Raw genomic sequence first — 14,168 nt, 5'->3', positions numbered from 1 at the left:
ACGGTTTCATGAAACCGTTCATGAAACCGTTATAATTACAAGAATGGAGAAACGCGTTAAGGAATTGGATATACTAGCTATTATTTTCCCTGTGCATCAGTTGATGAAGTTTAAGGCTGACTCCATTTGCATCGACATCAAATATTGAGACCGCGGTACGAGTGGCACTGCATCTCACAGCTGAACCTGGGAGCTTGAGACGGGTGATCTTATACACTAAAACCAGACAGAGACTGTGAGTACACCGGCAAATGAGTGCTGATAAGCGGAATCTCCTGCAATACATGCCCTGGAGGCACTGTCATCATGAGTTGCATTTAGCCTGTTTCTCTGCCTAGTCGGCGAGCGGGCGGCAGTCAGCAGAACTTAATTTTCAGGATTCCTAATTAAATCGCTGGATACCTGGATTTACAAATAAATCATCACTGTGCCATTTAACTGGGAATATAATTGTTAATTTAACTGATTATGGATGATTTTTTCCTTTAAAAAGACTCTTTTTTTCTTTCTTGTATAGCTGGTATAGATCATATATCTCTTGATATTTTTATATGATTGAGCCTTATAGGCTTTATGCACTTTATTGATTTTATTATTGCTAATTGCTGTTTAGAGTAATAAATGCTTTAATAAATATTGATTATACTGTAGCGCTCTCATTCATATTACTTTATTGTGATATTGCTTGTTATTTCTGTTTGTGGAGTGTCCCCAAACGCTCCTTCTTGAGAGCTGCTGAATCAGCTGTTTGTAATTAATTTTATTAAAGTGCGCCTGATGTATGATCCTTTGGAGCATATATAGAGTTTTTTGCTTTTGATTAGAAATGGCATTGAGTTTGGTGAACCGCTTTCTTGTTTTGCAAGAATGTGTGGGGATTTTTAGTACCCCAAAGTATTACGTTATATTTGTTCACCTTCCATGAAATATGGAATTCTGCTTTGTCACTAAAAAACAACTATTTAGGGAAACTGTCCTCTTCCATTAGCCCCAGCAGATTGTCACAGAAAGATGCTCACAGGTCTAAGTCTCTGTTCTTCAAAGCTTGCAGCATCTGCAAACGGTAGGGTCTCATTTGCAAACGTTTCCGCAGAACCTGCCATTCAGGTGTCTACGACATAAGAAGTTCTCGGCCTGTTCAAGAGGTGGATTTCTGGGGGCTCCTTGCAAAACTTGCACACATACGCTCCACAGCTTCTTCCCATATTGATGGACACCCAGTCAATTTTCGCTTGCGAATGCAACCTGTGTCTTGAAATTGTAAATACCACTTCCAAATTTACTTACCACTGGGTGGGTCTCTCCCAAATTTTGTCTGCAAAATGCAACTGAACGCTCCTTGGAAAAGGATCCCTAGTAATGTGAAACGCATATGTAATAGTGTGACCCACGCAAGCACACACAGTAGCTGGAGTAAGCGGGACTGAAAATACGGAGAACAGCAGGCATCTGACACCACTAGGAGGTGCTGCAGTCATTTCCGGGAGAGTCCTCGCAGCAGACTGTCGGTAACCACAAGGAGAAGAACACTGCTGGACACTCTGCCTTCAGGTAGGGTTAGTGTGGTAAAGTAATTGTAAATGAATATACGAGACTTCCATGCGCACCAAAATAAAGCAGTTGGGGGACTCTGCTAGAGTGTCCCCTAAACCCCAAAAAGATGAAACAAAGTATATGTTGCAGCTTCCCTCTAACACTATGCGTTTCCAATAATATACTGTATACTAGATGTAGATAAGTGGCAAATTTATTATGAAACATATAGGAAAATATCGTTCTACATAAAACAAGATTTTAACAATAGTTCCAGATACAAATTAGCTCTAAACAGAGCAAATAGACAAAATAGTAAATTAGCTCCAAAAGGAGCAATAACAATTAAAATAAATAGAAGTTTAAATGAACAGCTGAAATGCAGCAATGAAAAAATTACATAAATCGTACCAATTGGAGGAGGTGAGTGTCTTCCTGGTAATATAACAGGGTGTCTCCAGAGAAGCCCTGCTAGACACCCACTGACTAATGCTCCAGATGTTTTTTTCAGCTTGAAAAAGCACTGGCACAGCTCGAATTGCGTTGGTTATACCTGCATGCAGCCATTAGACAGCTGGAGCATTAATCAGTAATTATCGTTCAATCATTTAAAAATCGTTTATAAATCGTGCAGTGTTTGGTCGTTAACGATCAACGATGCGCGCTCCCGCTGGTCGTTTGATCGTATCGTCAGTCGACTGAACATGCAGGTCAATTTCACTTGATCTATTAAAGATCGTTTGCAAATCGTTCAGACTGAAAGATAAAAATTCAAGGGAAAAAATCAAGGTAAAATCGTTTAGAGATTGGACAGGGAGTAGATCGTCTAGTGGATGTGCCCCTTTAGACTAGACAATAAATTTCCCTTTCTGGGGCGCTCTTGATGATTTATGAAATGATAGTTTCAATTTAAAACATAACCTTTTTTGTCATATAATCCTAAAAATTAAGGGATAATTTGTGGACTCAAGAAATTATAATTTTGAGTCTGCCCTATTGTTAAAATATTGGTGACAAAATGATGGAGAAAATGTATTTAATCAACACTCATCTAATGAGTGAATTTTCGCCATAATTTTGTCACCAGTATTTTAACAATAGGGCAGACTCAAAATAATAATTTCTTAGCCTGCCGATGTTTGCAATCTGCGAATGTGTATAAGACGCAGTGCGCAAATTAGTCCATGTGATCGTGAAGTGATCGCACCCTGTCAACAGACGCTCCGCTAGAATGAGTGACAGGACGTGCCGTTTGTGGGTGGTGACAGAGGGTGGTCGATGGTAAAGGAGGTGTGGTGGGCGAACGCAGGCATGTCTGTGTGTCTGAACGCCGTTTCAGGGGCATGCATAATTAAGACGCATCGTCAGCATACAAGTCACATGGCTGATTTACACACAGCAGCCACAAGTGCTGTGTATGGGTCCGATGTTACTCGATGTTACCGATTGTTTAATACACTTCATAGAGATGACGTATGTTACGAAGGGAAAGTAGGCGTCTTATGTCAGGCTGGTGGGCATCTAAATACATACCGCGATCGCACGGCAAGGCATAGTGGGCGTGCTAATGTCTTGCTAGAGATGATGGGATTTGCATACTTTGGCAGCTGACGGCTGTATATTCTCCTTTTATCATGCATGTTTTATCTAATAGTTTCTACTGATATATATGAAATAGCTTCCCTATTTTTAATATGTTTTAATTCTATTTTCTATGTATTAATGTGATAGAGTGTGATGTATGGATATTTAGATATTATTGATATTCCCCCGTCACTTCACACTGGATCGAGGACTAGCAATTTCCGGCGTAAGTGTATGGGAATGGAGCGCATTGAACATGAGCACTCTATGAGAAGGTGTTTTGTTCCGGCGGGGGTACCGTGTATTCCCAGTGATGTGGTATGTGAGATGCAGACTGGTTACTTCCGGCGGAAGCATGGAACGCAAACACAAGAATTCAGTCTAAAAGAAATGTTTAAAGGATTCCATTTGGTCAAAAAACTGTTATTATATGAAGTATATATGTATAAGGGATTCCCAGAAGTTTTACCTAAGAGGTAGGAACTTGATATATAAAGTGTAATGTAACCACACCCAGAAAGACAATGGTGGGTGGGACTATCAACCAACCCCCTGTATATATCCATGATTCAACAGCATAGGTTCATCTTGATAAAGGCTTCTTAGCTGAAATACGTTGATCTGTGGGGCTGCCATTACCTAGTATCCTAGGAGGAACCTGTACCAGAGAGGTGAACTGCTTTTGGGGTAGCTATATCACTCCTAATGCCTGTTATTGTGCCTTTCTAAAAAGGTTATTCTTGGTATGCTGCCATTTCATTCATTCTGTGCTTTTTAATTGTTTTATGAAAATATTTTAAAGTGGAAATAAATTTGACAGCTCTGCACTATGAGAGATCGTATTTTGTGATTTCTTTGAGATGCTGTTTAACACTGAAGGCGTTCATGCTAGTGTGTTGAAGATTGCCTTCCAGAGGAAAAGGAGAAATTGTTAAATATATCTACCACCTGTGATTGTTTATCAAAGACTTAAGACTTTATGGTCACTGAAAAGTGAATATTATTTATTTGTTTTTTTTTCATTTTCTTCAACTGAAGCAAAATTCATGTGATATACCTCGGAAGGAGGAGCGCTTAAGTATTGTTTGCTTATATATGTAATTCCAGTGATGTGTGTAGGTCACATCTTTAAGCTGCACTTCGAGTTGCATTGGAGCACGGGTATATTTAATTTTTTCTTTGTCTAATTTTTTCTTTGTCTAGAATAGGACAAACTTGAGGTTGTTCTTCTTAATTTTGGAGGCAGAAAGGACCAGGAGAGTGCATCAGCCTTTTTATTTTGTATGTCGGCACGAAATTGGACTTTAAAATTGAACCTGGAAAAAAAAGAGACCAGTGAGCTTGTCTGGCATTCAAATGATGAGCTGTCTTGAGATAAAGGAAATTTTTATGATTGGTGATGATTGTAATAGGGAATTTAACACCTTCCAAAAGGTGTCTCCATTCCTCTAGTACCAATTTCATAGCCAACAATTCTTGATCCCCTCTGGCATAATTCTTCTCAGCCGGGGAAAATTTACGAGAAAAGAAACCACAAAGATGATTCTTCCCATCTTCAGCCACTTGAGACAGTACAGCTCCCACTCCTACAGAAGAGGCATTGACTTCTAAAGTGAAGGGTTTCTCAAGTTGTGGTTGACAATGAATTGGAGCTGTGGAAAAAGCTGTTTTGAGTGCTTGGAAGGCAGTAACCACTGCAGAAGGCCAACAAGTCGGATTAGCACCCTTCTTAGTGTGAGCCGTGATGGAGGCAACGATAGTAGAAAAGTTTAAAATTAAAATCTCCTATAATAATTAGAGAAGCCAAGACCTGTTGTATGGCTCAATGAGTTTGGTTGGGCCAGTCTTGGATGGCTCTTAGCTTGTCTGAATCCATTTGAAAGGAATTTCCCGATATGATGTGCCCCAAAAATGGCACGGAAGACTGTTCAAAAAGACAGTTGGAGATTTTCCCGTAGAGATGATGATTTCGAAGACGGGACAAAACCTTTCTAGCGTGTAGATGATGGGATTGCAGGCTCTTTGAATATATTAAAATGTCATCCAGATAGATTACAACAATTTTGTAAAGGACGTCTCGGAAGATTTCATTGATGTAGCTCTGAAAGACTGCTGGCGCATTACACAAGCCAAAATGCATCACCAAGTACTCATAATGGCCGTCTCGTGTATTAAAAGTTGTTTTCCACTCATCCCCTGCCTTATAGGCTCCACAGAGATCCAATTTAGTGAAAAGGGACGCTCCATGAGAAGAGAGGCATCAGCCTGTGCACTAGGATGCAATAAGAGTCTTTTATCAAATAGCTCTGAGATGAGTGGCAAAGGATATCTATTTTTTATGGTGATTTGATTCAGCCCACGGTAGTCTATGCAGGGTCTGAGACCCCCGTCTTTCTTCTTGACAAAGAAGAATCCGGCCCCAGCAGGAGAGGAAGATGATTTAATAATACCCTTGGCCAAGTTTTCTTTTATGTAATCGGACATAGCAGCTGTTTCCGGAACCGAAAGAGTGTATATACGGCCATGAGGTGGCATCTTCCCAGGGATTAGATCAAAGCCACAGTCCCAAGGGTGATGGGGAGGCATTTGTCCACAGCTTTTTCACAAAAAATGAGAAATCTTGATATGGTTTTGGCAGACGAGAATCTGGTTTAGAAGTCACTTGATCAGGCATAGGAAGCTTCGGGGAAGATTCAGTAGAGACTTGTTGGATTCATACTGGAACAACAGGAGGAAGACACTGGTGAAAACCAATGGATCCCTAAGCCAGTACATGCATGGTGGACCAGTTCAGTGTGGGGGTATGAGCCTTAAGCCATGGTAGACCTAGGACTAGAGTATTGGAAGTTTTAGGTAGAACCAAGAATTCTAACTCCTCTTGATATAGACATCCTACCCGAAGTGAAACAGGTAGAGTCACTGAAGATATAACATCTCCTAGGATAACATTGCCATCTACTCCAGAAAGTGCCATCTTGCTTGTAAGAGGAAGAACTGGGGTTCCTAGTTCATGTGTCAGAGATTCAGAAATAAAATTCCTAGTGGCTCCTGAGTCCACAAAGGCTTTAATATTTTTGATTCTAGTCTTGACATGAATAGACACCGGTAAAAGACTATCCAATGAATGGGAAGGCTTAGTTAACACCCCCAACCGGATGCTCCCAAAACCAGTTAGGAGTGGACAAACTTTAAGAATATGATCAGGGGCTCCACAGTAGAGGCAAAGCTTGTTCTGGAATTGGTGGTTTCACTCAGCCGAAGTCAAACGAGACATGTTGACCTGCATAGTTTTAGTTGGTGCAGAAGAGAAAGAACGTGCAGTTGGTGAAAATTGATCCTTAAAATTATCTTCATGCCCTTTACTAGCCTGCCATTCTCTGTGGCACAAGTCAGTCTTAATACATAAAGATATTACATCAGATAAGGACTCAGGAACATCTCGAGAAGCTAGCTCATCCTTCATTCTCTCGGACAACCCGTGAAGAAATGCTGCCCTAAGCGCCTCATCATTCCACTTTAACTCAGAAGCGATCGTCTGGAATTGAACCACGTACTGGCCCATTGCACGCGACTCTTGTCGAACTCATATGAGATCAAAGGAAGCCAAGGCAGTCTGGCCTGGCTCATCAAAAATTTTTTTGAAAGAACAAATACAATTTTCATAATTAGAGAGGATCAACTCACTCCCATAATGGAGAGACTCAATCCAAGGCAGTTTCGGATAGTAAGGAGATGATGTATGCCACCTTTGACCTTGGAGTGAGGAAATTCTGGGGCAGGCACTCGAACTGTATCTTGCACTGATTGATGAAGCCCCGACACCATCTGGTGTTTCCATCGAAGCACTCAGGAGAGGCCAACTTTAGATGAGACTTTTGAGTTACTGCTAAGGGGGAGTAACTGGAGCAGATCCAGAGGGAACAGGAAGTATAGTGGCCAGAGTCGACTGAGTTTGTACTTGGATGATGTACTAAGTACACGCGCTGTAGCTTCAGACGCAGAACTGGCACAGGAGAATGGCACTAGGAGTTTGTACTTGGATTACGTACTGAGTACACACACTGTGGTTCCAGACGCAGGACTGGCACAGGATGATGACACTTCGGAGATAGTACTCGGATGTAGTACTGAGAAGCTGATTCAGACCCGCTCGCAAGCGCTATCGAGACCCGGCCAGCGATGGGCGCTCCATTGTTACGGGTCTTGCACCAAAACGGGGCGGTTGTCGATTGTGATTGACAGCTCGCCCCATTTTGGAGGCGGGCAGGGGGGGTGGCTACGCAAATGGAGGCGTGCCTGAAGGAACACCTGCTGTTTGTGGGAGCCACCACTGACATCACCAGTGATGTCAGTGGTGAGCTTCCTGCTCTATTTAGAGCAGGAAGCTCACTGGGGCTTGCGGGAACGAGACCCTACCACTAGGGTCTCGTCGCAAGCCCCGATGGTCGCAATGGTCGCGACCATCGTGACCATCACCTGGCCGCTCACAAAAGCTGTGGGTGGTCACCTACAGCTTAGCGAGCGGCCAGGAGGCCGGCTCCATTTAAAAAAGAAAAAACCTCCCTGATTCAGAGCAAGTGCTCTGAAAAAGCGTCCGGCTCTGAATCAGGGCCTGAGTACACACAGCGTGGGTAACACTAGGACAGTATCACTGGAAGAAAGGAGCTTGGAACCTGGAACGCTGCAACAGCAAGTATACACTGGAAGTAACGACGTTGTAAAGGCAACTTCCTGTTGTCTGGAGCCTGGCTAAATACCCTAAGGTAGCAGTCCATTGGAGGATAGTGTCAGCTGACAGCAGCCAAGGCTACTGTCATGGCTGCGCCCATGACGATAACCGCAGGAACCAAATCACGGAGCGAGCACATGGATGTCCTAGCAGACCCCAGGTATAATCCTCAGAGAGTCACTTGCTGCCGCACCTGGCATCTGCCACCTCAAGAGGTCAGGGGAAGCCGGCGCTGAGGTGAGTAACAGCCGATACTAGGCCGCAACCTGACAGAGAGATTGACTATCAAAGCACACTTCTCCCAACAATAAACACTCATTATATTTTGCACAACAAATCCTAGAAATCAGGAACATCATTTTGATTTACCATGTATATTTATATATATATATATATATAATCCAAAAGGTAAAAGGGGCACTCACCAGAGCATTTCCAATAAAAAAAATTATTTATTTCTTACATATATCAGTCCGGTCGACGTTTCGGTCATTCCTGACCTTTATCAAGACCAACAGCATAATAGCAACGGTACAGCTAACAGCATATGTCACCAAACAGCATCACAGATCCTCTTACCTGTGTCCCCTTAAATAACCCGCTTTTCCCGCAAATCGCCATGCTGGACACCGCCGGACCGGAAGTGCCGTGCGTTCCACCCTGTGGAACGCAAAGCCCGTCCCCCGGAAATGGCCAAACATCCGGTCATCAAATCGCAAACGGCTAAGACTATAGACGGGGTGATCAGCAGCCTGCACATAACTCGCATCACACACTGACACCACCAGTCAGCACAACAGGGCACCGGAATACTACACATTTTACAAGACAAATCACAGGATCACCTCAACACCTACCCGGAAGTGCCATGCGTTCCACCAAGTGGGACGCAGGCAAAAAATCCGGAAGTGACCAAAACAACCGGTCACATAGTGATCAGATGAGTTGTCATAGTAACAACAGACTATAGGGCGTGTCAATGTCAGTATGCATTAAAGCCTAAGTTGTCAAAACAACAAACCTGTATTGCATGAACAGTAAAATCATATAAGTCTCAGGTTGCTCAATAAGATATATCAACACCATACAGGTTTGGTATAATAATTATATAAGAGAGGCAATTGGGAAAAGCAAAGCATTCTCCGGGACACATGAAAAAACAATCTCCATACATAGAAATACACATTTGTATAGAATAGCATAACATCATAAATAATCCACCTATCGATAATGTGTCAATACCATATTCAATCGGAAAACCAATTTTATATCAAAAAGCGTCAGTAAAAAGTAGGGGTGAGCGGGTTCGGATTTCTGAAATCCGAACCCCCCCGAGCCCCCCCGATCCGAGTCCGATCCGAGTCAGGCTCGACTTTTCCCGCCTGACTCGGATCTGACATCGAGGCAAAACGTCATCATCCCGCCTTCCGAGTCTCGCGGGTTTTGGATCCTATATAAGGTACCCGCGTCGGCGCCATTTTCTCACTCGGCTGTGGACAGTGAAGAGGGAGGGTGGGAGTTAGTGCTGTGTAGTGTAGTGTAGTGTAGTGCTGCTGTTGTCCACTACTTCAAAGTCCATAGGGGCTGGCTGTGTTGTGCTGTGCTGCTGTTGTTAATAGGGGCTGTGTCCACTACTTCAAAGTCCATAGGGGCTGGCTGGACTGTGTTGTGCAGTCAGTTCCAAAGTCCTGTGCAGTGTCCCAGTCCTAAAGGGGTGCTGTAGTGTTGTCCAGGGGGTGCTCTGTCCATCAGGGGTGCTCCCCCCAAGTGCTAAAAAAATAATATATTTTCTGTGTTTGTGAATTGTGTGCGCAGTAGCCGCACGTGCATCAACAAAGTAGTGCCAAGCGTGCGCCTGTGTCATAAGTAAAGGGCCGGCTGGCTTGACCGTTAAGGGTGCTGTAACCCCCGAAAGTACACTCCAGTCCAAACCAAAAAAAAAATTATTTTCTGTGTTTGTGAATTGTGTGCGCAGTAGCCGCACGTGCATCAACAAAGTAGTGCCAAGCGTGCGCCTGTGTCATAAGTAAAGGGCCGGCTGGCTTGACCGTTAAGGGTGCTGTAACCCCCGAAAGTACACTCCAGTCCAAACCTAAAAAAAAATTATTTTCTGTGTTTGTGAATTGTGTGCGCAGTAGCCGCACGTGCATCAACAAAGTAGTGCCAAGCGTGCGCCTGTGTCATAAGTAAAGGGCCGGCTGGCTTGACCGTTAAAGGGTGCTGTAACCCCCGAAAGTACACTCCAGTCCAAACCAAAAAAAAATTATTTTCTGTGTTTGTGAATTGTGTGCGCAGTAGCCGCACGTGCATCAACAAAGTAGTGCCAAGCGTGCGCCTGTGTCATAAGTAAAGGGCCGGCTGGCTTGACCGTTAAAGGGTGCTGTAACCCCCGAAAGTACACTCCAGTCCAAACCAAAAAAAAATTATTTTCTGTGTTTGTGAATTGTGTGCGCAGTAGCCGCACGTGCATCAACAAAGTAGTGCCAAGCGTGCGCCTGTGTCATAAGTAAAGGGCCGGCTGGCTTGACCGTTAAAGGGTGCTGTAACCCCCAAAGTACACTCCAAACCAAATAAAAAAAAAAATTCTGTGTTTGTGAATTGTGTGCGCAGTAGCCGCACGTGCATCATCAAAGTAGTGCCAAGCGTGCGCCTGTGTCATAAGTAAAGGGCCGGCTGGCTTGACCGTTAAAGGGTGCTGTAACCCCCAAAGTACACTCCAAACCAAATAAAAAAATATTTTCTGTGTTTGTGAATTGTGTGCGCAGTAGCCGCACGTGCATCAACAAAGTAGTGCCAAGCGTGCGCCTGTGTCCCATAAGTAAAGGGCCGGCTGGCTCATTTCTTAAAGGGTGGTGTAACCCACAAAGTGCACTAGTCTCCAACAAAAATAAAAAATTATTTTCTGTGTTTGTGTGCGCCTTAGCCGCACGTATATATCAATATAACATAAATGGAGGACCAAACTTTCTCCGATAAAAATAAAATAGGGAAAGATCAAGAACCACTTCCTCCTAGTGCTGAAGCTGCTGCCACTAGTCATGACATAGACGATAACATGCCATCAACGTCGTCTGCCAAGGCCGATGCCCAATGTCATTGTAGAGGGCACATACAATCCCAAATGACAAAGTTCAGGAAAATGACCTTGAAAAAAACATTTAAATCATCTGAAGAGAAACGTAAACTTGCCAATAAGCCATTTACGACACGGAGTGGCAAGGAACGGCTAAGGTCTTTCCCTATGTTCATGACTAGTGGTTCAGCTTCACATGACGATGGAAGCCCTCCTCCCGCTAAAAAAATCAAACGAGTTAAGCTGGCAAAAGCACAGCGAAGAACTGTGCGTTCTAAGAAGATATCACAAATCCCCAAGGAGAGTCCAAGTGTGGTGGCGGTTGCGATGCCTGACCTTCCCAGCACTGGACGGGAAGAGGTGGCTCTTTCCACCATTTGCACGCCCCCTGCAAGTGCTGAAAGGAGCACCCACAGTCCACTTGCTGATATGCAAATTGAAGATGTCACTGTTGAAGTACAACAGGATGAGGATACTGGTGTAGCTGGCACTGAGGAGGAAGTTGGCGAGGAGGATTCTGATGGTGATGTGGTTTGTTTAAATCAGGCTCTGGGGGAGACAGTTGTTGTCCGTGGGATGAAAAAGCCCATCACGGTCATGCCTGGGCAGAAGACCAAACATTCCACCTCTTTGGTCTGGCAATATTTCTATCCAAATCCGGACAACAACTGTCTTGCCATATGTACCATATGTAAAGGTGAAATAAGTAGGGGTAGGGACGTTAACCACCTAGGAACATCCTCCCTTATACGGCACCTGCAGCGCGTTCATAAAAAGTTACTGTCAAGTTCAGAAACTTTGGCTCAGACCGTAAGCAGTCCAGGGTCACCTAAATCCCTTTTTCCTGTTTTATCCAAGGAATCGGTGGATGAGGAGGATGAGGACGACATCTTGCCTCCGTAGAACCAGTTTGTGCAGGGACACATTAATTGCCAGCTTGTTTTGTGGGGGCCCAAACGAACCAATCATTTCAGCCACAGTCGTGTGGCAGACCCTGGCGCTGAAATGTTTGGTTTGTTAAAGTGTGCATGTCCTATTTATACAACATAAGGGTGGGTGGGAGGGCCCAAGGACAATTCCATCTTGCACCTCTTTTTTTTCTTTGCAGTATGTACTGTTTGGGGCCTAGTTTTTCAAACTGCCATCCTGTCTGCCACTGCAATGTCACTCCTAGATGGGCCACGTGTTTGTGCCGCCCACTCGTGTCGCTTAGCATAGTCATCCAGCTACCTCGGTGCAACCTTTTGGCCATAAAAACAATATTGTGAGGTGTGAGGTGTTCAGAATAGACTGGAAATGAGTGGAAATGAAGGTTATTGAGGTTAATAATAGCATAGGAGCAGGAAAACCCACAAATTCTGTGATTTTAGCTGTTTTTATGGTTTTTTTCAAAAAAATACAGATCCAAAACACAAAACCCAGAACCCAAAACACGGAAGGGTGGTTTTGGCAAAACCAATCCAGATCCAAAACACGAAGAAAGATCCAGATCCAAAACCAAAACACAAAACACGAAAAGTGGCCGGTGCACACCCCTAGTAAAAAGCTACATATATTTTTTTACATTTTTTTTTACATTTTTATAGAAAAAGCAGAATGTCCTAAACATGGACACCCTTAGATATATAGTCAAAAAACACCTAGTCAATCAAGGCTTACCTAACCCAATAATTTACGAATCAAAAATAAATACAATATACAAAAAATTGGCAAAAAACAGACACACAATCACATAAATAACCCCCAAAGAAAAAGAAATATCAAGGTTAACTAGAAAACCAAGGCGGGTAGCTTATTTCAAAAAAATGTTCAAAGGATTGGATTCATTTAAACCCCTAGGGGCCACAGTGTCCAAACGAAAAATCCACTTGGCCTCCAATTTACGGAGGGTTAATTCCCGATTTCCGCCTCGTGGAGATTTGGGGACCCAATCTATAATACGGCATTTGAGTGACGACACTTGATGACCTGCTTGAAGAAAATGTATTGCAACCGGTTTATCAGAAGTACCTGTAGAGATGGCTTGCCTAATAGAACAACGGTGGTTGGCCATACGTTCACGAAAAACCCTGGTTGTCAAGCCAACATAGGCCAAACCACACGGGCATGTAAGTAAATAGATCACATGGTCCAGTAGACAGTGAAGTTTAAATCTCAATTTGATTGGTCGTCCACTGTGAGGATGTGGAAATGTAGGACCAGTTTGTAATGATCTACAAGTGGTGCAGTTTGCACATCTAAAACATCCAGGTTTGGCATCCTGGAGCCAAGTCTTAACTGATCTGGTTGGGCGTTTTGTCAGGCGCATTAATATTTCTTTCCAATTTTGCCCACGCCGAAAGGCCATACCTTTTGGATTGTATTATTCTGGACCAAAGAATTTTTTTTTTTTTATTCAGGGGGAGCACCCCATAAAGTTGACAATCATGTAGATGTGAGTGCAGACTCTCTTTGGACTATATATATATATAATTATATATATATTGTGATGACCTAGGTTAATTTTAGCTTATTAGAGGGTTTAGTGGTGTAGTGTCTAAGAGCACATTAAGGGTCACCACACAGCTTTGCAGGTTAAATGAACAAAATGGATCTTTACTGTCAGCATTCATGAAACAGAAAATAGCCCCCATGCAGAGCACTACCGCACTTCTTCAACTCGGACTAACAGGCAGGTAGTCTGCAAACGTAACACATTCACTTATAGTCCTGTCTCTCACAGGTATAGACATGGCCTCTTGGCCTGGCTGCCGCAAAATCTCTCTTGTGCATCTTGCAAGTGTGGACACTGGGCCTGATTCAGACCCACTCGCTAAGATGCATGCTGCTGCCGATGGTATGCATTGTGTATGAGTGTGCATGTGCATACATTAGCGAAAGTTCACAATGCACTCACTCACTGCGCATAGACAGCCCAGCAGAGTGAGTGACAGGGGAAGCCGTTTTTAGGTAGTAACAGGGGCTGGCCATTAAAAACGAGGGAGTGAAGGTGCAAACGCTGGCGTGCCTGAGCATCTCAACAGCGTTTTAGAGGTGTGCATAATTAAAAGACAGCATCATAGTACACGTCTCCTGGCTTGTTTTTACACTGAAGTGCTCGCAGTGCTTACGGTAGGGTATAGTCAACCTCAAGTGCTGCGATAGCATCCGATGTACCGATGGCTGCATACACTTACTGGACATGACGTGCACAAGTGGGCGTCTTAAAACAGGCTGGTGGGTGTCTACATACACTATGTCATCGCTCTC

The sequence above is a fragment of the Taudactylus pleione genome, unplaced genomic scaffold (genome assembly GCF_031769625.1).
Source record: "Taudactylus pleione unplaced genomic scaffold, aTauple2 ptg000421l, whole genome shotgun sequence".
Classification (NCBI taxonomy): domain Eukaryota; kingdom Metazoa; phylum Chordata; class Amphibia; order Anura; family Myobatrachidae; genus Taudactylus; species Taudactylus pleione.
This window is presented reverse-complemented; position numbering follows the sequence as displayed.